This window comes from Schistocerca piceifrons, chromosome 3 (genome assembly GCF_021461385.2).
Source record: "Schistocerca piceifrons isolate TAMUIC-IGC-003096 chromosome 3, iqSchPice1.1, whole genome shotgun sequence".
In the NCBI taxonomy this organism is placed as follows: Eukaryota; Metazoa; Arthropoda; class Insecta; order Orthoptera; family Acrididae; genus Schistocerca; species Schistocerca piceifrons.
In genome coordinates this window covers 382,113,362-382,137,056 of record NC_060140.1, presented here as the reverse complement: position 1 = coordinate 382,137,056, position 23,695 = coordinate 382,113,362, and the positions used below count along the sequence as shown (strand labels likewise).

Here is a 23,695-nt window from a genome sequence, read left to right as displayed (position 1 = left end):
AAACTGGGAAGTCGGCATGAAGTGTTCCTTACTAATCCGATATGTGACGAAACCGAACTACGGACCCATCGGACACCTTTTATTGCACCACTTACATGCAGTTACCATTGTTAGCAAAGTGTTAATCACCAAGTGTGAACGTGCATCGTTTTACTTCCAATTCTTGCTCTAAGCCTTATAGGCAGGCTGCTAGCTTGTTGACGTACAGAATATCTAATAATAAATAAATACTTAAAAATACATCCCTAAAACCGACACTATATTCACAATGTGCTGCCGATAGTCTTATAGGCCAGTACGTCAATCAATATATAAACCGATACTGTCTTGGATAATCGGTTGCAAATAGTAATATGCTTTTAAGTATCGATTTATCGGATTCCTGATATTTTGAAAAATTTCAAGAGTCCTAGTCTGTATTTCGTTGTGGAGGAAAACACGAAGAGAGGTCAGCAAACGCAGCGTCGTGTATCGTAGCCTTTGCCGGTAATCCGCCGTGGCCCCCAGTGTGGCGAATGCCCGCATTAGCGCTCGCCTGCGCCGTGCCTCGCCGACACGCGGTTTCCTTTCGTGGACAACGCAGTCGTGTCGTGCGTGTCGACGCGCCCTCCAAGTCAGGCGCAGGTATGAGTTCACTTAGAAAGTCGCCTCGCCGCGCCGTTAGCTGCTTGAGTTTCCAGCAGCGTTCGTCCTTCTGGCGTAACTGGCACTTCTGAACGACAGCGTGCAAATGATTAGGTTGACTGGGAAAATTCTGTAGAATTGTTCCTAAACTTTTCCTTCCCTATCAGGAGAAAGTTTCCCCAAAGACCCTATCAGGAGAAAGTTTCCGCAAAGATACGAGAGATATTGTCGTTGAAGTGTAGTTCGACGGACTTCTGAGCACACTTAATTCACCACGACATCTCGAATGTGCGTACTCTGGGTGTATACTTTGTAATCAAATGTATTTTATTTATTTATTGGGGCCTGCAAGGACTGCATGTCGCTCGGCCAACAGTGGCCTCCTGCAGACCGACGCTTAAGGGAAACCAAGTACAAATTGACATCGAGAGGGAGGCCCTTTCATATGGCACTCGCGGTGTGTACGCTGAAATTAACTGTAAATAATACGTCTTCTTTAGTGGGCGTCGCTCTACTGCAGTGTCAAACATGACGAATAAACAGGAAAACAATAGACGTCTGTGTAGGGCCACGTTTTTACCTACAATTGTCACTTGGCTGAATGTGTATATCGCTGTTCGCCATCGTGCAGACACAGCCAGATCGTCTCAGTAGCTGTGTATCTCTAACAAAGACGACGTTTGTCCTCACCTCGGTGACAATTAAAACGATTTCGCCCCCGGGTGGGCTCGAACCACCAAAGTTTCGTTTAACAGCCGAAAGCGCTAGCCGATTGCGCCACGGAGGCCTTCACTTTTACCAACTTCTGCTGTGTTTATCATTGCAACTTGTATACTTTCTGCAGGTATCCCGCAGAATGGTAGCATCTGCTTACGCCTCTTCACGTGGATAACGTGCATGCACACTGTAGCGGGGCTCATAAACCAAATACATCGCCAAGCACGACATTTTATTACAAAATGCATACAAAACAGTGTTCTGCCTACGCATTCAGAAAACCTCCGAGGCAAGTAGAATACTTGCCATAGCCTGTAGAACTTCCCTTTCATTCAGTGTACTGTCACGTGTTCGATGCTGCTCGAGCTAGCTCTGCTCTCAGCGGGAAGGTTAAAAAAATGAATGCATTCTGTGAGGGTCAAACTCACGACCCCTGGTTTACGAGACCACTGCTCTACCACTGAGCTAAGAAGGCGGCAGCTTTGCGTTTGTGAGTTATCCCCGAATTGTCACATCATACTGAATTTTACAGCCCTCGACCAGATATCGGATTTGGCACACAGCTGCTGTTGCAGGTGTCCAAATTGCCGTTTTCCAACTCTCTTGACTATTTCACCCTTACGATCGACGATGAGCGTCAAGCCTGGTGTACGTTGTGGGACTTTACATGTTATATTGTACAAATTCGGTTCCATTGCTAGTATATTTATTTGTTGAAAATTTTACAAAAGTATAAAACAACCACTCCGTCTACAGCCCACAAGTGGCCCGTCGGGACCATCCGACCGCCGTGTCATCCTCAGGGGAGGATGCGGATAGGAGGGGCGTGGGGTCAGCACACCACTCTCCCGGTCGTAATGATGGTATTCTTGACCGAAGCCGCTACTGTTCGGTCGAATAGTTCCTCAATTGGTATCACGAGGCTGAGTGCACCCCGAAAAATGGCAACAGCGCAAGGCGACGCGGATGGTCACCCATCCAAGTGCCACCAAGCCCGACAGCGCTTAACTTCGGTGATCTGACGGGAACCGGTGTATCCACTGCGGCAAGGCCATTACCACAAAAGTATAAAATAGAAAATATAAATAAAAAATATACAATAAATACAAAAGCATATGCATAATTTTGGTTAAGCTTGTTGCTAACTTAGATAATGATAATAAATACGCCGGACGGGGGGGCCGAGCGGTTCTAGACGCTTCAGTCTGGAACCGTGCGACCGCTACGGTCGCAGGTTCGAATCCTGCCTCGGGCATGGATGTGTTAGTTAGGTTTAAGTAGTTCTAAGTTCTAGGGGACTAATGACCTCAGAAGTAAAGTCCCATAGTGCTCAGAGCCATTTGAACCATTTTTTTTTATATAATAAATACTGTACATGATAAGTTGTGGATTAAAATTAAAAGTATATTTAATGGAAGAAAAAAGAGATGGCAATTTGACTTAGATATGATGTGACCTTCTGCTACATATGTTGTCTTGGTAGTGGTAATAATAATTTAATGTATTGAGAAAAATATTGAAAACACAAGAGTCCCGTCTATAGTCGCGTCCAATAGAGGCCGCCGATTTCTCCATTTACATTTGCACTACGAGTTGATTCAATGTCTCTAACCTAACAAATGCTTTTGGGATGTTCCCGGCCGCCTAAAATTACTCACGTACGGTCTATCTGAATGCATGAGTATGTGCAGAAAAGTGAATAGATACGAGCACATGTGGAGAAATTACGCTTGGCGAGTCAAGATTTTGCCGTTGCTTCACTCTGCCCGTTTCATTAATTGTTCTTACAAAATATTCTGCCACGTTAAACTATAGAATGTGCGTGGCCGTAAACTGAAATTTAGGTTTCATGATGCTGGTAACGGGTGCAAAAACGGATAACTGTAATTTATGAGTATTTTAGAATTATACTTAATTCGTCACTCGACGTTTCTAGCGTGATTTCATGTATGATATGATGCCACAAGAACATGAAATAATAGAAAGATGTTTGTGTACTGATGTGCCACTGTGTAGCAAATGTTGTTCTGAAGAAACTCTAAGTCTGAAAAATGTCCGCTGAATGTTGTCTACTGGCCTTTAGAATATCGTTAGAATATTTAGTTGGAGACCTCCTTGTGCGACACTCTTTCTCGTCAGACCATTAAGTTAAACCACTTGTATGTTTCTCGCAGAAATTTACGAGGACGCGCAGGTCCTACCACGAAGAATGCAACAAAGACTGCAGTTGTTTTTCTGCAGTATTCAGTAATTCTTAAAAGATGTCTGAGACCTAAACTCTCTTTCCTTATCTCTCTGTTTTCTCAAAAAAGAAATATATGTAATAAGTGAACATAAAAAGACATAACAATAATATTAGAAAAATCAAGTTTTTGCTTTGATCAACACTACGTAATGAAGCAGTTGTCTGCCCTTTTTCGCAGCTCTGCGTATCCATTATTTCCTCATGAAGTGAACATATTTGGAAAAATACGTTAACGTAATTTAAACAACAGTGGGTGACAACTTCCTGCACGTAGAATGAAGCTCATGCTGTGCCCTTTTGTCGATAACTGTGATGTCACTGTGTGCACTTGATATGATCCCAGCATCTGGACAGAGGTAAAAGGAAAAAGGTATGCAGACTGTGAAGTATTGTCCCTCAGGTATCAAGTATTCTTGTCGCCTGACTGATGCTAATTGGCAAATGTTAGATAATTAAGCCAGCGCTGACTGACAAGGATATGGTTTGATGAAACATAATTTGCGGGTTGATCAGCGCCGCTATTCCTCCCTCAGCTTAAGCCTGAGCATTCAAGGCAACTAAGGATCGTTGTGTTTAGTTCAGAACCGATCCAGATTCATTAAAATAGGACTTTGGCGCTGTCTATTTCTGTGTGTGGGTATTTATTGTTACAATTTTGAAATAGCCTTGATCAAATATTGCTTGAAAGTGATCAGGGTATTTGAGAAAGTAAAGAACACCAATCATTGAAATTCATTTTATTAATGGTTTATGAACAAAACTTGAAAAAACTTGAATAAAAAGTCAAATGTTTTGTGAAATGATTTGAGTAAAAGTAAGGGGAAAAAAGTTAGAGAACCATTTAAAGCGCCTCAGATACTCTAAATATCGACTGAGGATTTGAAGTTCAATGTTAAACTTAGAGGCTTATAATTTTAAAGCGTACTAGTCGTATTTGCTGTGCATTATTTCGAAAATATTTGATCATTTTTTTCAAGAATTTTTATTAGAGTTTTCAACAAGGTTCTGTCATCAGAGCTCCAGTGTACCAAACGGATGAAAATGGTTTGCTAAAATGTTAATTGTGTACGGTAATTGCGGATGTAGTACGGTTGCGGATAGCATTTATTTTATCCATGCAGACCTTTAGCTATAGTTAACTGTGTTTGGGAATAGTTCGCATATTTCTGTCATGTACTACATCTTCTCTGCATATCAAATGGTTCAAATGGCTCTGAGCACTATGGGACTTAACATCTATGGTCATCAGTCCCCTAGAACTTAGAACTACTTAAACCTGACTAACCTAAGGACATCACACAACACCCAGTCATCACGAGGCCGAGAAAATCCCTAACCCCGCCGGGATCTCTGTATATCAACAGATGTCGTAACTACATGGGAATATAAGATGCGTTTGAATGTTTTTGTACAAGTTTCACCGATATACGGGGTATAATTTGAATGTGTCATACAGTCACTAAATTACGTGAAATTTCGGGATGTAAATTCAATATCTAAGTACACGTTATTCTTGATGTTGTTGTTGTTGTCTTCAGTCCCGAGACTGGTTTGCTGCAGCTCTCCATGCTACTCTATCCTGTGCAAGCTTCTTCATCTCCCAGTACTACTGCAACCTAAATCCTTCTGAATCTGCTTAGTGTATTCATCTCTTGGTCTCTCTCTGCGATTTTTATCCTCCACGCTGCCCTCCAATGCTAAATTTGTGATCCCTTCATGCCTCAGAACATTCTTGATACTACAGTATTATTGTTGCGGTCTTCCGCCAGATGACTGGTTTGAAGCAGCTGTGGCCGTTAGATTATCCTGTGCAAAACCCTTCACGTCAACGTATCTACTGTAACCTCCTTCCGTTTGGACCTGTTTACTGTAGTGAACCCTTGGTCTCCTGCTAAAATTTCTAACTCCTACCCCTTCGACACACACACGCGCACACACACACACACACACACACACACACACACACACTCTTCCCTATTTTACCAAACTGAAGAGTCCTTGAGAAATCGAGTTTCGTTCATGTTGTTCCGCGATATGGAAAGTGTGACTATTTAAAACATAAAAGACCAATTAAAACAATTATCAGTCTAACTCACTTCTGGCCGGCCGAAGTGGCCGTGCGGTTCTAGGCGCTTCAGTCTGGAACCGCGAGACCGCTACGGTCGCAGGTTCGAATCCTTCCTCGGGCATGGATGTGTGTAATGCACTTAGGTTAGTTAGGTTTAACTAGTTCTAAGTTCTAGGGGACTAATGACCTCAGAAGTCCCATAGTGCTCAGAGCCATTTGAACCATTAACTCACTTCTATTTTCTTCGACGAGGTGTTTCAAGACTTTCTCAATGATGCACCTGAGTACTAGAAGTAAGCTGTCGAAAAGCGATGTAGAAGAAATTGAATTAGACTGACAGAGATAATTGCCCAAATTTGTGTTTTAGGACAAAGATCTGTACCGCTTTTAGGTTGTTCAGTCTGTTGTTGTGTGGTCTTTCCGAAGACCTATATTTCCTTCTCAACTTTTACCCACTCCCCTGCTTCTCGTGCCACACACGTATTGAGCCGTGTGGAGCGATCAGCGATATTCCCGCCGCCGGTATGGGTCATCTTTCCGGTGGTGTGCGCAGAGCGCGCGGTGGCGCCACCTTCCGGGCCGATCGGGGAGCGAGGGGTAAGCTCTAGCAAGTAGCGAGGATTTTGCTTTGGGACGTCTGGCGGTAACGTCGTTTGCCAAGTCTTGCGGACAGTACAGGTGCCGTGCGGGGCAGCAGGAACAGCACATCTATAAGGGGCTGTTTACCCGGGCGACGGCGCCGTGGGAAATATACCCGGCGTGGAAACAGTCACGTTACTGGGAAGCCGTTGGTGTATTTCGCTTGCTACTTGTCTCCTGGCACCGCGATCTGCTGCGGCTGGCTTCGTCGAAGAAGCAAGAGAGTGAGGGCCTTGCTTGTGGTGTAAATTGTGGCCGGAATCGACTACTGGGTTCAGTGCTGTTGACTTCATTTTCTTGGCCGGCCGTTGCTACACCTATTGAGGCTGTCCTCGAATGTAACTTCAACTTGCTTACAAGGGAACCTCCCCATCGCACCCCCCTCAGATTTAGTTATAAGCTGGCACAGTGGATAGGCCTTGAAAAACTGAACACAGCTCGATCGAGAAAACAGGAAGACGTTGTGTGGAACTATGAAATAAGAAGCAAAATATACAAACTGAGTAGTCCATGCGCAAGATATGCAATATCAATGATATCCCGAGCTGAAGAGCGCCGTAGTCCGGTGGTTAGTGTGAGCAGCTGCGGAACGAGAGGTCCTTGGTTCAAGTCTTTCCTCGAGTGAAAATTTTACTTTCTTTATTTTCGCAAAGTTATGATCTGTCCGTTCGTTCATTGACGTTTCTGTTCACTGTAATAAGTTTAGTGTCTGTGTTTTGCGACCGCACCGCAAAACCGTGCGATTAGTAGACGAAAGGACGTGCCTCTCCAATGGGAACCGAAAACATTTGATCGCAAGGTCATAGGTCAACCGATTCCTCCACAGGAAAACACGTCTGATATATTCTATACGACAGTGGTGACGGCATGTGCGTCACATGACAGGAATATGTTGTCGACCCACATAACTTGTACACTTGGCGAATGGGTAAAAAGATTCTTCTACCTTGCCCGATTTAGGTTTTCTTGTGGATGTGATAATCATTCCCAAAAAAGTGACGAAAACGTAACAGTTTGTCACATAAACTGAAAATAAAAAATTAAACTTTTCACTCGATGGAAGACTTGAACCAAGAAACTCTCACTGCGCAGTTGCTCACGCTTACCACAGGACCACGGCGCTCCTGAATTCAGAGTGTCCTTGATGTTGCATATCCTGCGCATCAACTAAGCAGTTTGTATATTTTTCTTATTTTTTCATAGTTCCACACAACTTCTTCCTGTTTTCTCGATTGATCTGTGTACAGTTTTTCAAGGCCTATCCACTGTGCCAACTTATAACTACATCTGAGGGGGGTGTGATGGGGAGGTTCCCTTGTTAGTAAACAAGGTTCTAGTGAGAGCTGTATGTGCTGTGATGATTAACATTTACTGGGGCTTGGAGTGCTGATACATTCTGTTTGTAGATTGCTACTGTCAGTGTTAACCGTCACTGAAAACAGAAACAGTTTGGCTGGTCCTTGTCTAAGTGCCGCCTGGTTATTGTATTAAAATCACACTACGGAGTTAAGCTGGCTAATTGTTATAGATATACATGGATAAAATTTTTTCTGGATGTATTTTGCTGCGAATTGCAATAACATTACTGTTACGTTTCTATCTGAAGTGATAGTGTGTCTGAGAGACAAGTGTCTAATTCTAAATGAGTAGTTTCATAAATTCGTATAAGTTACTTAGAGGCCAGTTGTTATGGTGTGTTTAAATAGTTTGAAACTGATTCTATTAATGAATGCTGTTGTCTGTACTCTAAATTACTTTGGTAATACCAATCACTGCAATAACGAAAGACTACATTTCCTCGTTTAACTTTAGTAAATTGTTCTTCAGGTTGATCATAGCTTTTGAGTACATAATTTTGACTCATTTTACTAAATGTGTAATTGGCCGTAAGTGCCGTGGTTTATGAATGTTTAAATTTTGAAGTAACTTGCTGTCACCTAAATTGTGATTTTAAAAATGTGTTGATGGTTTTATTTGTAATTTGTCTTGTTTAAAATGGTTCAACTGGCTCTGAGCACTATGGGACTTAACTTCTGAGGTCATCAGTCCCCTAGAACTTAGAACTACTTAAACCTAACTAACCTAAGGACATCAGACACATCCATGCCCGAGGCAGGATTCGAACCTGCGATCGTAGCGGTCACGCGGTTCCAGACTGAAGCGCCTAGAACCGCTCGGCCACTCCGGCCGGCTGTCTTGTTTAAATGTGCCAAATAAATGTTCAGTGCGTCTATGGTGATTGCCTGATGTGTTACTTGGTGCAGTCCTACCACCCTGGCCGGCCGGTGTGGCCGAGCGGTTCTAGGCGCTTCAGTCTGGAACCGCGCGACCGCTACGGTCGCAGGTTCGAACCCTGCCTCGGGCATGGGTGTGTGCGATGTCCTTAGTTTAGTTAGGTTTAAGTAGTTCTAAGTTCTAGGGGACTGATGACCTCTGATGTTAAGTCCTATAGTGCTCAGAGCCATCTGAACCTACCACCCCATAGCCTACTGTGCTGAGCTTGTGTCGCTATATAAAAGAAGAATTCCATGCTGTGCTGACACATCACGTATGTCTATTACCAAGCAGACATATTCTTGATGCTTCAGGATGTGTCCTATCATGCAGAGCTGGTTCTTTTACACATTGTATCACAATGTTTTTTTTTCTGCTGTGTAGCACCACATTTCAGAAGTTTCTGTTTTCTCTTCTTCTGTTCTGTTTATCGTCCACACTTCACTTCAGTGCAAGGTCTTTTTCTAAACAATGCTTGATACTCTTTTCCAACAAATTTCTCTTTTACGGAAAGTCTTTTCTAGATGTTGCCATTCTGCATTTTATGTCGTTTATAATTTCGGTCATTGTAGGTTATTTTACTGATTAAACAGAAAAACTCATATACTGCTTTCAGTCTATCATTTCCTAACCAAATTCCCTCAAGCATAATCTGATTTCATTCGACTACATTCCATTACTCCCGTTTTATTTTTGTTAATATTGATGTTGAAAGCTCTTGTCAACACAATATCCATTCCCTTCAGCTGATCTTCCAGTCTCTTGACGTCCATGGCATCGGCAAACAAAGAGTTTATCTCCTCTTCGTGAACTTTAATTTCCATTCCAAATTCCTGCTTACTTTCCAGTAGAATATGCATTTTCTTTTTCTTTTTCTTTTTTTTTTTTTTTTTTTTTTGCACCATGCTCGATGAAGTTAATACACAACAGTTTTCAGAAATAGTCAGTTGCAGTGCTGGAAGAAGATGGGAGTAAACAAGCATTGGGTACATGGTTGCCTCGCGCCACCAGAGCAGGTAGCAGGTAGCAGGTTGGGCCAAGCCAGCCGATGCGGTATGGTGCGGTACTGCGCGGCGAGCCACGGCGCGCTGCGGCCCCGTTCCCGTTCCACCCCGCCCCATGCGCCGCCGTATAAATCAGATTCGCAAATGTAATTTAAACAGTTTTTCTGATATAAAACATGGCAGAGAGCGTGCGCGCGCTGGGCTAAAATCCACCGAGGCTCCAATTCATCTCGCGTCGCAAAGTTATTTTCTCTCCTTCTTTTCCTTCCTCGTCCTCTCTCGCAGCGTGGCATGTGCCAGAACCCTCGCGAGACGAATGAAGAAGTGACGGAACTGAAGTTTTCCTTTTACAGAAAATATAAAAAAAATAATCTGGAAGCGAGCACGTTGCGAAGTGAATACTGCCGCGCGGGTGTTCATAATATTGGAGTGAACGAGAGTTGCGAGGTCGCTGGCAAATCAAACAATTCGTTCCCTGCCTCTCAGTTGCTGGCTGGCATAGCTCAGACGCTTTTCTGTCCTCACCTTTCGCCAGCCGTGTGTGTCAAGCTCGAGCAAAGGCACTTTTTTGTACGTTTTTATTTGATTCCCGAACCTTGGAAATGGAAAAGACGTTTTCTCGATTGATGGACGAGGAATTTACCACAGTGGTTAAAAGTTATCCTCCACCAGTGACATCAGATCAATATATCTTCTTTCTTCAGAAGCGTAAAAGGTACAGCTCGTCGTACGCTGCACTGCCTTGTATCACCTCCAACACAAACACACAAACACACACACACACACACACACACACACACACACACACACACCATCACGTTCCCACAAGAAACTGTACAGTGTGACTCGAACTGGAGATAGTACTGATCAATAATAATAGAAAATTTCCTGTAATTATGTGTCGGGAAACCAGCACCAGTTAACCCTTTCATGGATAAAATTCATTTTTTACAGATTTTTAAAATATTAAGGTGATAACAGTTTCTTTTCAGTCCCATTATTATATTTTCACCACCAAAATATTTTTTAAGTTCTCCATTTTTTTCACAAAAAAATGGTTCAAATGGCTCTGAGCACTATGCGACTTAACATCTATGGTCATCAGTCCCCTAGAACTTAGAACTACTTAAACCTAACTAACCTAAGGACAGCACACAACACCCAGCCATCACGAGACAGAGAAAATCCCTGACCCCGCCGGGAATCGAACCCGGGACCCCGGGCGTGGGAAGCGAGAACGCTACCGCACGACCACGAGATGCGGGCCATTTTTTCACAACAGGAAGTGGGACACACATGTCCCATGAACCAACGCAAGATACCTTTTATGCTGACTGACTGATTTTGTAATTTTATTTTTTTAGCCATAAACAGGATTTTGCAGAGAATAAAATAACTACAAATTATACATGCATGTAATCTTTTTATTTGTGTAGAGCCAGTGTAAAAAAATAGTCATTACATTTCAGTTTTCATGATACATGATCAATACTTACAAAACTTTACATGCCATGAAACTTGGAAAAACATGGTGTGGCACAGAGTGGTACACCACAAGCAGTGCAAACAACTTTTGTTCTCTTCTCTTTAGAGTTTGTGCTGCAGAATCTGCATCGCTTCCTAGTGCCACTGTCTTTCGCCACATGTTTGCCTACGTTCACGAGCAAGACGTCATCTGGCACATTAGAGACTCCTCTCTTTGCTGGGAAGAAAGTGGGCATTGATCCCTTCTTTTTCCTGGATGAATACCCATTAATCAATTGTCTTTACAAATAATGTCTGCTGGGACACATGTGTCCCACTAATTTTATTTCGATTATAAGATAGTACAGTCGCTGAGAAGTACATTCCACACTGTATTTGTACTAAAAATGATTATTAAGTTAGTAATAAGATGAATTACTTACTTCAGACATCGCTGGAAAGTGAGAAATGATGAAAACTGAAGAATGACACAAATAAGTGGCGTTGCAGCGGCCATATACACACGCCAGTCAACAAAAGTAGTCACCGTTTCACTATTGCCTTTGCAGTGCAGTCCCGATTTTTTTCTTAGGTTCAGTACAGTCGTCCCTAGATGGCAGCACCGCGTAGAGCTGGGTAACATATATCCCGACACTCGAACTGGCGCTCAAAGTTAGTGGGACATATATGACCCATCAACCACGAAAGGGTTAAGATATGGACCGTTATACCGGGTGATCAAAAAGTCAGTATAAATTTGAAAACTGAATAAATCACAGAATAATGTAGATAGAAAGGTACAAATTGACACATATGGTTGGAATGACATGGGGTTTTATTAGAACTAAAAAAATACAAACGTTCAAAAAATGTCCGACAGATGGCGCTTATCTGATCAGAATAGCAATAATTAGCATAACAAAGTAAGACAAAGCAAAGATGATGTTCTTTACAGGAAATACTCAATATGTCCACCATCATTCCTCAACAATAGCTGTAGTCGAGGAATAATGTTGTGAACAGCACTGTAAAGCATGTCCGGAGTTATGGTGAGGCATTTGCGTCGGATGTTGTCTTTCAGCATCCCTAGAGATGTCGGTCGATCACGATACACTTGCGACTTCAGGTAACCCCAAAGCCAATAATCGCATGGACTGAGACCTGGGGACCTGGGAGGCCAAGCATGACGAAAGTGGCGGCTGAGCACACGATCATCACCAAATGACGCGCGCAAGAGATCTTTCACTCGTCTAGCAATATGAGGTGTTTTTTTTTTGTTCTATTAAAACCCCATGTTATTCTAAGCATGTGTGTCAATTTTTACCTCTCTATCTACATTATTCCGTGGTTTATTAAGTTTTCAAATTTATACTGACTTTTTGATCACCCGATACTTGCGACGATTAATGTATTGTATTCATCCGTGCCGATAGGATGGACAGATGCAAATCCTCGTCCAGTCGTGAAAGTGAGACACCAGGATCGCTTCAGTATCAATGTCTGGGCGGGAATTGTCGGTGACAGGTAGGCGGATTATCATGTGCAACGTATCACCGATTTCTGCGCGATGAATTACCACCGCCGTTGGAGAACATTACCTTTGCAGGAAGAAAACGCCTGTGGTTTAAGCAGATTTTCTGTGGATCGTGCAACAGTACATGGTGAATTGGTCAGGAGCGATCGATAACATGGCCTTCGCGTTCGCCGGAACTGAGTCTGTTGGATTTCTGACTATGGGGACATTTAAAGTCATTGCTAAACTCCGAACCCTTTGAAAATGTGCAGGCGTCACGGGAGCCTGCGACCAATGCATGTGATGCAGTATGAATAGAGCCAAGTGTATTTGAAAGAGTGCGTGATTCATTGCGAAGAAGGGCTGAAGGATACGTCAGGGTGCGTGCCTATAGGATTTCTGGTATCATTATAGCAACTTTTATTTGCGCCAAATACTACCTCCTGTGGGAAAATGTGACGCTTTCTTTAAACACCCTTTATCTCACTAACGTATACATATGGCATCTTTATCGAGCTGCTGAGCCCGACTGATGCACCGCACGTCTCAATTTGACGGAATAGTAGTCAACATTTCCATTCTCTGTCGGGCCGCGCGGGATTAGCCGAGCAGTCTTGGGCGCTGCAGTCATGGACTGTCCGGCTGGTCCCGGCGGAGGTTCGAGTGGTCCCTCGGGCATGTGTGTGTGTGTGTGTGTGTGTGTGTGTGTGTGTGTGTGTGTGTGTGTGTGTGTGTTTGTCTTTGGGATAATTTAGATTAAGTAGTGTGTAAGCTTAGAGACTGATGACCTTAGCAGCTAAGTCCCATAAGATTTCACACAGATTTGAACATTTTTTTTAATGTCGTCGGTCTCCCGCCGTTACATAGCTCGTTATTCGTGTGCTGTGTATCTGGTTTTCCGATAAGACCATCACTTCCTTTTGATTCATTATTTTGTGCAGTTGGAGTGCTGCGTATCTCTTCTATAGCTACCGCTGATGTAGCACTTGAGACTGTAGAGATTTACATATCCCTCAGAGTATAATAGCAAAGCATGAACGAACCAACGTCCACGACCTCACACGTAATTTCTTTTATTTTTTCTGCTCCTCCTTCCTAAACTACCTATTTTCCCCACTGGTACACTCAATTTTTGATTTTCTGGTATTCATAAGCTCTTGTTCCCTTCATTGTATCAAGAAACCGTTAACTGTTTAATGCACATGTACAAACGTAAAGTTTCAGTCATCGGCCTTGTTAAGAGAGGATAGAATATTTCTAATCTTGTTACTTCCACAGGGCTGAAGTTGGGGACGTCGGCTGTGATTTTCTTTTTTTTTTTTTAAATTGAGAAGTAAAAGTATATTCTCTACTTTTCGTCCTGACTGATTTCGTAGCAACTACTGCTTCATTGTCAGGCACTTTACCACTGTTCTTGATGTGATCTACGAGTCTTGCAATTTCAGCAGTAGAGTATGGTGGGGTACATTACCGGAATATACTTAGAGTTGTGTCTGCCTTCGTAGCCGAGTGGTCAGCGCGACAGATCCCGTGTCTGATTCCCGGTACTGGCAGGAATTTTTCCTTGGTGAGAGGGCTGGACAGGGCTCCACTCAGCCTCGTCATGCCAACTGAGCAGCTACCTGACTAAGAGGTGAGAGGTAGCGGCTCCAAGGCCGAGACGTCGGCAACGGCCGGGAGTGCGGTGTGCTGATCATGAATGACTGGGGATGATACAGAGGTCGGTCGACTATCGCGTGGTCTTCTGGGCCTCATCGCGGGGTTTCCTTTTTTTCTTTCTATATTTGTTGCGTTGGTACATCACATCGACAACAGTACTAAAGAGCCTAAAGACGAAGCCTAGTTGCTTCTAGATCGATTGCAAATAAATTAAAACAAGAAACATAGTTGACAGGAAGCAACGTAATAAGAAAATAACCTTCCCTACATAAGATAATATTTTTATTTCTTCATTCATTCTAAAGGTGAAAGAGAGATTCAAACATTAGAAAATTCGGATATTCCACGTCAGTAATTGTTTCTCGCAGCGTGAGATACATTTTGAAGTACCATTTCCATGAAGACTCCAATGATCTTAAATGCAATCATACACCGTGTAACTTACCTGCAACAAATACAGCCTATGTTCATTTGTGAAAATGGACTCGATAAGCAAATGGTTGAAATGGCTCTGAGCACTGCGGGACTTAACTGCTGTGGTCATCAGTCCCCTAGAAATTGGAACTACTTAAACCTAAGTAACCTAAGGACATCACACACATCCATTCCCGAGGCAGGATTCGAACCTGCGACAGTAGCGGTCGCGCGGTTCCCGACTGTAGCCCCTAGAACCGCTCGGCCACTCTTGCCGGCACTCGATAAGCAACCTGAGCTATCAGCCATCGGAATCTAACCTGCATGACACGGTGTGCATGTTGTATGAGTGTCTGTTTCACTGTCATTTACGCCCTCAACAAATTAACATTTGGATGAGCTATTTGACTGCGTATTTGAGTATGAAAAGCTACAGGAACAAATGAACCTGTAACAATGAATACCTAAGCTATCTGACTGCGTATTTGAATAAGAATTTACAAGTGATACAGAATTTGGCTTGTGCAACGAAATTTACTGGATTAGAGTACATGACATGTTGTGGTGCGTCAGTGTCTCTGTTTTGGCCCTAAGTTTTACACTCATCTCTTTAGATGACTGCCTTTTTCCATGTGGTTTACAGAAATTCGCAGACGCATGCAGCAGCAGCGGCTAAGCTTATTGTTACTAAGAATGTATTTAATAAAAAGGAGTTTGCTTGGGTCCTGTTAACTACTAAATACCTTGTAAGAAGGGATTTCATAAATTAAGTATATTTTAAAACTTCAGAAATCATCATGATCAATAATAGTTTGGCAAGTATTAATAATGGCGAAATGCTTGACAATGACCCCAAGTATTAGTAATGGCTGAGTGCCAGATTAACAAATTATTTCAATTCCAGAGTTACATTAACATGGAATAACCACAGCATATTTATGAATTAGTTGTAGAAAATAATTATTATTATTTGGAGGATAAGGAGGCTTCTTCAATTGATACGCAAAACATGGGATTCTTGCAAACTCGGACTAACAATCATGAGCCTAACCCTACAATTGTGATTGCGAATTTTACCTTGAATTCCATCTTCAAGCTAAGCCATCAAAATCTCTCCTAGCCATATAAATGAAATCGAGCCTTGAGTGTGGTAAGATCTGCAATCACCGACGAGAGGGCAGCATATCACGTCTTCTGTCTCCGAGCTCTCGACCAACACTATTGGAATTTTCCTCTCCCAGACAGACCTCGTCTCACAAGAATGCTTAGAATCGCGCTCCCGTGTTTCGCCCTCAGATTGTTACCATCGATATCTGAGTGCTTGTTTATCTCCTTAGAGAATCGTAGAATGCAAAAAATAACCTTAAATTGGCTATATTGTTTTCAATACTCAGTGGAATATTTAATCAATGTAATGGGGAGTTCTGACATACTCCTTGCAACCGTCCATCCAGAAAGTTCCGAGACGGGCTTTTCTTCTAGCGTATAAGCGACATCAGCGCCGTAACTACGGTGGCAACTTGAATTACCAACTGTAAACAGTAAATGTGCATTCTAACAGTCAGTTGTGAGCAGGCGGTGTTAGCCCCTAAGTAGTCGACGTGCAGCTGTTACGCTGTTGTGTTACAAGTCGCAATGGAGCAACGTCTCTAAATCAAGGGTACAAGATATTCCCCAATTTGTTTTGAAGAAGAGAAAAGTGCATGCAAAGTCTGTACCGCCACCTTAACTCTCGAACAAAAACTACGACGCGTGGACGACTGCCGCGACTTTACAGAAACTCAAAACGCGGACAATACTTACCTGGAAAAAATAACCACGGTGGTATCAACACGAACCACCACAAAACGATGAAGTGCGGAAATTCACACGAAGAATCAATGCTTTGACCACATAACCGACGTTCAAACCAATATGACACGCGAGTTGAACGACATCCGAAAGAAGGGCTTTTCTGACAGTTTCACGTGATTATGTAAACGTTGTGTGCGTTGTTCTCAGGTGTGTGTTTGTGTGTGGGGGGGGGGACTAAATAGGACACCTGAATCATTAAAATTGCCACAACTCTCAACTTTCCTCTATTTTTTATTTTTACAGACTCGAATCTTCTTGAACTCTCGGGGGTATTAACGCGAAAAGCGCTTCGCTTGAAGGATTAAGGTAAGCTCAGCGCTCTTAAAGTAATAATATATATGGTGTTAGGTAAGTGAAAACTTCACGAAACGGACACTTGGTTTCAAATCTACATTACTGCAAAAATGTTGTGTTGACAATCCATTGATAATTGTATGCAGTATTCCGACAGAAGCAATAATTATTCTTGTGTTGTGATTGTTGCAAACAATTTGCAAATGAAATAATACATAGGGCTGATAGTATAGCGACCTGAGGGAACGAATGACGAAGAGAGAAAAGTAACCAAGTGCTACACAAAAGTGTATTCGGACGACGTTTTAGGTACAGATCAGGTAGCCGTTTCAAGCATGATAAGGTGGGTCTATAAAATGCTGTTGACAAAGCAAGACGGAATAAGTTATTAGTAGTCCTGAGACGAAAGGGAATATCATATAGACGTAAACAAATAAATCTGTGTCTATATAAAAACAAAACAGGTACACTGTAAGTGGAAAACCAATAAAGGAGATGTAGCACTGAGAACAATGCAAGTTTGAGGTTGCAGCAAATCACTTGTGTATCACTAAATCAGAGGGAAAATCAAACAAGCGGAAAATGGTGTAGGGACAGAAATGTACAAGAAATAGATTGCATTGCTTACGTTATCAGCGGATTCTTGAATCTTAAATTCTACTAGATGCACCCTAATGTATTGTTACCAACATAAAAATACACCATCATCACGTGGGAATGAATGAGCCTGGTTGCAACATATTAATGCGCTCTGTCAAAGAATTGCTTCCTGGCTATCTACAGGCTAGCGCGAAGGGCGAAATACTTGTTCGAATCGTGGTAGCGTGTAATTAAATCCCGAAAAATCTGAGCAGGCAGATACGTGAAGAAACACGCCTACAATCTCGCCAAAACCTTCTTAGAAGAACTGGGTTTCAGAGCAGAAAGTGTCAACATGCAGAAACCCATATTCGGACAGCGCCATCGTAGGTCAGAGACACTTCGGTGCCGTTCTCCACCTCCCAACCAAAGTAATTTCAAATTAATGTCAGCAAGACTATGCAGATAAGTTTAGACAGTTACCAACCAAATATTGCCGAGTTGTCCTTCCTACAATTCACCTACGGAATGTAGCTGTGTTACACAACAAAAAATATCCTCTGGCAAACGCTTTGGAGTGATCTACGGAGTGTACATTAATACACAGGGTGTTTCAAAGTCATTGCATCAAACGTCTGGAGGGTTATATATCACGTCATGGAGAACAACTTTCGTCCAGGACAAAATGTTCGCTGACGCTTCCCGGTGAGAGAAGGCCTCGTTATGCCCCTGAGAGGTGGCACAGCATAGGCACCCAACTGTGTCTGTATGCGATGTGTGTTGCCTACCATCCAGTCTTCCGGCCAGTGTGAAAGGGTCTAGGAAGAGGAAAACTGAAGATCGTGATTCACTTCTAAAATATCTTTCTCCACTTAGACAAACATGTTCTTGGGGTTTTCTCGTTGAAAATCACTCTATTTGCTAGGGTAGGCAGTAAGCAGCACACCCAGTTTGTAGACACAACTTGTTCGAGGAAATCACGTCGTCCCAGAGCCGGCAAATACTATATAGAACGCCCAGTGTAGCCAGAAAGCGTCAGTGAAGATCTTGTCTCTAGCAAAATTTGTACCCCGAGAAGATATCACCCCGAGACGTTTCGTTCAAAGACTTTGAAACACCCTGTACAGATCTAAGTGCGTTCTCAGTGACCTCTGGTCACCTAAAGACAAACTAGTCAATATGAATTGTAGACAAGTAACACTGGGAACACCTCTCAAGAAAATAAGTGTTAGTCTTCGAATTCAGATCCGGAATGAAGTTTTAGTACAGAATGTTTCGAATGTTAATGTCGAAAAGGTAAAATAAGACTGGAGAATTGTGGACTAAGCAGCCTGTCAAGTGAACAACATTCTTCAGTCTGAAGGGCACTGCGGACAGTGTCCGCACTAACAAGATTTGTGACCAAGAGACCAGAGCCGCTCCTCCAGCCAGCCATCCGCAGTGCGCAGCGCCGTCTGCGGAGTCGTATGGCGGCCGATGGGGGCGAGCTATGGTAATAAGGCGGGCCGCCGAATAAAACGCTCAACACATCCAATAAGGTGGGAACCTGCGGGTCGCCATGGCGACGGCAGACGTAACCTCGTTCCACATTAGGTCGGGAAAATGGCTTTCCGCCCCGCTCCGCCCCCCACGTCGCCACTGCTGTTGAATATCAAATGCGAGGAGGCGGCGGTGGAGGCAGAGGCGAAGCGAGGCGAGGCTCCTAACCGACGCCGGGGGTGGAGGCGGGGGCGGGGCGGACGTCGCGGCGCTTATCGCGCGTCCGCCGGCGCGCTCGTTGCGACTGCGAGGTCGCCGACGCCGCCTCCGCGCTGCCGAATAAATTTCAGCGCGCGCCGTCCGATAAACTAAAAACGGGCCCGAGCGAGAGGCGTCGAAATGAAAGAACTTGGCTCTTCGCTTAGCGCTCGTAACACGTGGGAAAGTTTCGATGTTTTACCTTCTCTAATCTGCGTTCATATCTGAGGTCCTTTCTGACATTGCAGTGACGTTGTTCAAAAGCGAGGTAGCTCGTTCGAATCCCGGTGAACGAAGAAATTTTCATAACTAGCATTTGGTGCGTGGGGGGAGAAGAGAGAGTAGCAGTTCCTTATACTAGACGGTGCGTTAATACCACAACTTAAATCCAAGATTTTTCCTATATTTCTCGAATACAGAGGACCTACACTTGTGTTGATGATGAAAGCTTTCGGTTTTCCAGTTGGATGGACTGACTTCGCCAGACGATGAGTTACTAGCAGCGTTCAGTAAGTAAGCAACACTTTTTTCCCTGGGGAAATTTCGGTTGAAAAAATGTAGAATTTGTTTGTGAGATCGTGGAATATCCGCCTTCCAGCCCATATAGTTCAGTGCGAGGCGGCGCCATGCGTAGCCTTCAAAGTGACATCTGTAACGTAGATGCGTTCCAACCAGAGAGCTGTCACTGAGTCTCGTTTGTCGGAAAACCACAGCACCAAAATATTCGTAGGCGCCTGCAGAACGGCAGTGGACAAAAGCACGTTGAGTCGCTGGGCGAGATGTCTGTCATCACGGAAACAAGGTTTCGCAAGCCTGTCGTATTTCCCGCGTTGCCTGCACACACAGCTATGACTCCTGAAATGTTGGAACGTGCAGACACTGTGAGTCCAGGCGATCGACGGATCACAATCACACTCTTCGCTGCTTAATTGGACGTATCGGTGGTACACAAAGGTGTGTGCCCGCTTGGTTCCTCCCCACGTAACAGAAGACTATAATGAGCAACGAAGGACCTTCTGTGCGAAATTTCTTGGACGTTACGAGGCTGGTAGTGACAATTTTTTGTCGAACATCGTAATAGGCTCTGACGTCGACTAGTAAATGGGTACCATGATGGCAAGCAGGCTCTCCAAGTAAGGTGGCGTAAGGCAGCCTATTTGAACGGAGATTGTATTGAAAAGTAGGGTTTTGTAGCCCAAAACGTGTGGAATAATATGGTGTATGGAAATCCTGAGTAAAGATGTGTTACATCCCTTACTGAACGACCCTCGTATGACCTCGTCGAAACGTCGACATGTCTCAAGACAGCCACCCGGTTTGAAGCCCGAGAGCTTGTCACCGCAGTAAACGCAGGGAAAGTCTACGTTGTTAGTGGTTGTAGGGAGCGTTCGGTTTGGCTTTTTCGTTGACGATGTTCGATAGGAGCGCCTCACATAGTGTCAATGGATCCACTCTTTCCATCATCCTTCATTCCATCTTTCAAGCCGGCCGGTGTGGCCGTGCGGCTCTAAGCGCTTCAGTTTGGAACCGCGTGACCACTACGGTCGCAGGTTCGAATCCTGCCTCGGGCATGAATGTGTGTGATGGCCTTAGGTTAGTTAGGTTTAAGTAGTTCTAAGTTCTAGGGGACTGATGACCTCAGAAGTTGAGTCCCATAGTGCTCAGAACCATTTTTCATATTATCTCTTCTTTTGACACGTAAAACAGGCCCTTAAATTCAACACATGAACTTACATGGCTGACACTCCTCTTCTGTGAAGTTAGAATAAAACTCTTGCAGGATTCCCAAATACACGTCACTGTTCACTATCGTCTCAAAAGATAAGGGCCACATAACGCTTGTGGCGGAAATGACTCGCCAAACACCAATCTTCTCGTCATGCAAGGGTACCTGGTGGATCACGTTGGATTTTCTGTCGACCAGCACCAGTTGTTTTGGGAATCTATGTACCCAGGCAGGTGGAACCACGCCTCGTCACTCATGATGTGCCTTATTGGGTCCAAGACACCAATAGCAACATTTGTCAAAAGTCGAGTAAAGAAATGCACTCTCTTACAGAGGTCGGGCTCCATCAGTTCTTGCACAACACTTATCCGGTACGGTTCTAACTTCAGTCCTCAAAAAAACACGCCTACAACTTCTCCCACTCACATGGATATGTTGACTCAGTCTCCTGATTGACTTATGAGAACTTCTTGTCATTATCTCCTGTAGCTGCCTCTTTAATTCAGGTGTTCACACAGGTGGTGGTCTGTTCCTGGGAACATTTTGGACCGATCCTGTACGCCGCCATTTTTCAATCAATTCTTGTATGGTGCTTCTTGCTGGCACAGAACGTGCTGGAAATTTCTCCGGAAACAAATTCTTTGTTTTCATAAAAGATCCAGTGCGAATGAAAGCTTCATCAATGGCAACTCGCCCGGGTAACGAATACGGCATTATCAGACACTCACACTTTGCGGCCTCACACAAGGAGGCCTTTTTCTCAACTGGTTTCGACAACCAGCACTGGCTGCGGATGCGACTACGACGACAAAGATACGTGCAGTGTCGGTACATCACAGTAAATTGTTAGTTCGTGCGCGTTGTGTACGACGGGCCGGTTTTACGTGCCGCGCCCTGTATATGCAAGGGAAGTGATAATATGAAATATTCAAATGGTTCAAATGGCTCTGAGCACTATGGGACTCAACTGCTGAGGTCATTAGTCCCCTAGAACTTAGAACTAGTTAAACCTAACTAACCTAAGGACATCACAAACATCCATGCCCGAGGCAGGATTCGAACCTGCGACCGTAGCGGTCTTGCGGTTCCAGACTGCAGCGCCTTTAACCGCACGGCCACTTCGGCCGGCAATGAATCCTAGGTGAAAAAGGAAGGGTGAAAGGAAGTGACCCGCCCAGGAATCGATCGCACAAGCTCTCCTTTCCAGCCACATGATCTACTGCCCGACCACCAAATCAGACGCGAATTTGATCGTGCTTGCTGCACTTTCAAGTCACTGTTGCTGGCAGGTCTCGCTAGGTGGCACATTTTCACAACGTAACGAAATGTTTATATATTACATACAAAATCCTTTCTGGTGAAGCAGTGTATCTATAAGTGAAAACCGGATCATAACCCATCCATAGAGCAATTCCTGAAATTAGCTCAGGAACTGCTCTAGGAGTTATGATTCGGTTTTCACTAATAGATACACTGATTCACCAGAATGGATTTTGTATGTAATTTATCAATATTTCGTAGACATTGTCTGGATTCTGAAGAATTAAAGTTACGTTGTGAAAATGATGCCATTGCGACCTAGCGAAGAGTCGCCAACAGCAGCAGTGACTTGAAAATGCAACAATCATGGCCAGCCGGACACTGGCCGAGCGCTTCTAGGCACTTCAGTTCGGAACCGCGCAGCTCCTACGGTCGCAGGTTCGAATCCTGCCTCGGGCATAGTTGTGTGTGATGTCCTTAGCTTGGTTAGGTTTAAGTAGTTTCTAAGTCTAGGGAACTGATGACCTCAGATTTAAATTCAATAGTGCTTAGAGCCATTTTTGAACAAGCATGACCAAATTAGTATCTGGTTTGGTGGTCTGGTAATAGAACATGTGGCTGGAAACGGAGGGCTTGTAGGGTCCAATCGTGGCCGGGTCACTATTTTTCACTCCTGCTCTTCACCTAGCGTTCACTTCACAATGATGTGGAGTTTCGCCTAAAACGAAACGCGGATCGGATTCCACGTTACACTGTAGCTCCCCTTTCCCAGATTAGATAACTGATTTAGGGTCATGCAAACCGTCTAAGTGACATCCATTTGATAGCAATCGTTTGAGAACAACTGTACAGCGGAAAAACGAGCGAATCCAAAACCTGTGATTTTGAGTTCTTTATGCATTGTATGCAGCTTTCCTTCATTTAAAGAAAGTTTTGCAGCAGTACTGAAGATTACTCAGCTTTCAACTTTCTGCTTTCCTTGAGTCAAACGTGCGAACATGATTCTTTACATGATGGCATGAAAGATATTTGTTGTACACTTTCAAATTATACAGAACACTACTAAACACATTTCCACAGGCGAAAGCGATTTCGGCCTTATAAAGATTGTGAAGGCAGGGGGCACGATCTTCTTGAATGGGATCCAGAAATTTTTTGGGGCTGAATTCACAAGATTTCGAAATACTTGGACAGATAGTTGAAGGACACATTTCAAAATATGACGAAAATTTATGACTGTTAATTTCTGCTTCCCTCAAATTACTCCATGTGATCAAAAGTATCCGGACACCTAGCTGAAAATGACCTAAAATTTCGTGGCGCCGTCCATCGGTAAAGCTGGAATTCAGTATGGTTGGTGTTTGCCGACACTTAGCCCTGATAACAGCTTCCACTCTCGCAGGCATACGTTCAATCAGGTGCTGCAAGGTTTCTTGGGGAATGGTAGACCATTCTTCACGGAGTGTTGCACTGAGGAGAGGTATCGACGTGGGTCGGTGAGACCTCACACCGAGTCGGCCTTCCAAAACATCCCAGAGGTGCTCTATAGAATTCAGGTCAGGACTCTGCACAGGCCAGTCCATTACAGGGACGTTTTTGTCATGTAACCACTCCGCCACAGGCC

General features: G+C 43.8%; 2 non-coding genes and 1 pseudogene across 2 annotated transcripts; all 3 read right to left on the bottom strand.

Annotated features, from left to right (window-relative positions):
• Positions 1 to 1,337: 1,337 nt before the first annotated feature.
• On the bottom strand, positions 1,338 to 1,411 carry Trnan-guu. Its single transcript has one exon. It is a non-coding gene; the product is annotated as a tRNA-Asn (tRNA).
• Positions 1,412 to 1,744: 333 nt separating this feature from the next.
• Trnat-cgu lies at positions 1,745 to 1,816 on the bottom strand. The gene has a single exon. It is a non-coding gene; the product is annotated as a tRNA-Thr (tRNA).
• Positions 1,817 to 2,283: 467 nt separating this feature from the next.
• Positions 2,284 to 2,400, bottom strand: LOC124790914 (annotated as a pseudogene).
• Positions 2,401 to 23,695: the final 21,295 nt, after the last annotated feature.